The sequence below is a fragment of the Brassica rapa genome, unplaced genomic scaffold, assembly GCF_000309985.2.
Source record: "Brassica rapa cultivar Chiifu-401-42 unplaced genomic scaffold, CAAS_Brap_v3.01 Scaffold0299, whole genome shotgun sequence".
Lineage (NCBI taxonomy): Eukaryota > Viridiplantae > Streptophyta > Magnoliopsida > Brassicales > Brassicaceae > Brassica > Brassica rapa.
This window is the reverse complement of record NW_022610242.1, coordinates 22996-25194: the sequence shown is the minus strand read 5'-3', so window position 1 is coordinate 25194 and position 2199 is coordinate 22996. Positions and strand designations below refer to the sequence as shown.

General features: G+C 48.2%; 1 non-coding gene across 1 annotated transcript; it reads right to left on the bottom strand.

Moving 5' to 3' along the window:
* Window positions 1-745: 745 nt before the first annotated feature.
* Window positions 746-852, bottom strand: LOC117130009. The gene has a single exon (XR_004453494.1). It is a non-coding gene; the product is annotated as a small nucleolar RNA R71 (small nucleolar RNA).
* Window positions 853-2199: the final 1347 nt, after the last annotated feature.

The window sequence follows — 2199 nt, the reverse complement described above, 5'->3', positions numbered from 1 at the left end:
GGGACTAAGCTTTTACCTTTATTTTTCAGTTTAATATTTAGTCTGAGATATCTAACTTGCTTTACTTCTTTGTTGGAACAGATGATCCAAGTGCATGACCAGTAGACATACTCGGAGCAACGCACAAGGACCACTACATCAGCTGACTAACGAAGAACTCGCAAGATTAGAAAGACAGAACCGTCAACAGCCAAGAACAACCGACACCAACATGGGTGATCATGGAAATATGGATGACCTCACTGCTGCATTGGCACTCATTCAACAACAAATGCAGAATCAGCAACAGCAGATGCAGCAGATGCAGCAAACCATCCAGAATCAGCAACAAGCTGCACAAGAGCAAGCAGTCGAGAACGCTGCGCGAGAGGAGCGTGGTGCTCTTATTGGGGAGCGAAACCTTCCGAGGAATTTCGCTACTAACCGCTCTCCCATCAACCCTCCACCCTGTACTCGACAGGATTATGAGATCAAACCTGCACTGATAGGTCTGGTACAGAAGAGCACATTCAGTGGCCTCACTTCAGACATACCAATGGACCACATAGAGGCCTTTGAGAGGATCTGCAATTTCTCTCGCTCAAATGGAGTGCCACCGGATTACGTCAAGTGCACACTTTTCCCATTTTCTCTTGAAGGGAAAGCTGCAAGTTGGCTGCAATCTCTCCCAACCGGTTCTCTAACCTCATGGGACCAGGTTCGATCAGCATTCCTGAGCCACTTCTACACAAAGTCCAAAACCGCGGCTCTAAGGCATAGAATCTCCAACTTCAAGCAGAAATCTGATGAACCCTTTTATGAAGCTTGGGAGAGGTATAAAGAGTACCAGAGGGAATGTCCACACCACGGGTTTGATGACGATTACATATTGGAGGTGTTCTACGATGGAGTGAGCTATGAGTACCGGAACACCCTTGATTCCTCTAGTAACGGAGACTTCATGACTCAGACCACCCCTGGTGCATTCGCGCTGATTGAGAACATGGCTTCTAGTTCACTCAACAAGAACAAGGAGCATGATCGCTCCAAAAGTGTGAACAGCATAGACGATTTAGCGGCGAAGGTGGACCAACTGCTGAAGGGAAACCAGAGCCAGGTCTTCATAATGCAAGAAGCAACTCCTGAGAAGAATGCGGGGGATAAGGCGTTTGAAGCTGAGCAGGCAGGAGACGATCAGCAGGAAGTGAGTTACGTAAATGGACAAGGGTGGCAGCTGAAGAATTATCACCCAAACCCTAACGTAAGGAACAATCCACAACTTTTCTGGCTTAAGCAGGACAAACAAGTTGATCCGGCGCAGAACAACCAGGGCCAGTATTCGGGATATCAGAAGAACTATCAACCCCGAACATATGTTCTAAGCCAACCGCAGAGCAATCAGCCTCAAATACAGAACCACCAGAACACTCAAGTCGCTACCTCCACCCCTGTCGCTGTTCCGCAAGATGAAACTAAAACCATGCTGCAGCAACTCCTCCAAGGACAACAGCTCCAAGGGAAAGCGCTGAACCAGGTCACTACCGAGATCAATACTAGGATGAACCATATGTTCGGAGACCTGAGCACCAAATATGATAATGTCGCAAGCCATATGAGACAGATGGACATTCAGATAGCTCAGACTGCCGAGAGTGTCAAGAGACAGCAAGGTACTCTACCTGGTAAAACAGACAAAAACCCCAAGGAGTGCAATGCGGTTCAGCTAAGAAGCGGGAAGCAACTTTCCGAGCCAGAAAGGAGAAGGTTCACCGCGGCTGAGAAAGGCAAGCAGAAAGAGTCAGAGCAACCACCAGCCGACCAAGCAGATGAGGGGAATACAGAGCCAGTAGTTGAAACAGTCTCGCCAGGCTCAGAACAACCAGCCGAAGCAGTGCGCCCGATTCCAAAGGCTGTTCCTCCTCGCGAATACATTCCAAAAGTCCCTTACCCTGTTCCAGCGAAGGTCAATCGTAAGGACAAAGAGGAAATAAAATGCAGGAAGATGCTGGAAGATCTAACCGTCCGACTTCCCTTGATGGATGCGATCCAGATGATGCCCTCCATGCGTAGCTTTATGAAGGGATTGATCTCAGGGAAAATATCAGAGGAGAGCGAGTTCATGACAGTTTCCAAGGAGTGCAGCGCAGTGCTTCAGAACAGGCAAATAAAAAAACGAGGAGATCCCGGCAAATTTGTCCTCTCTATCCAGATTGGGAAGAC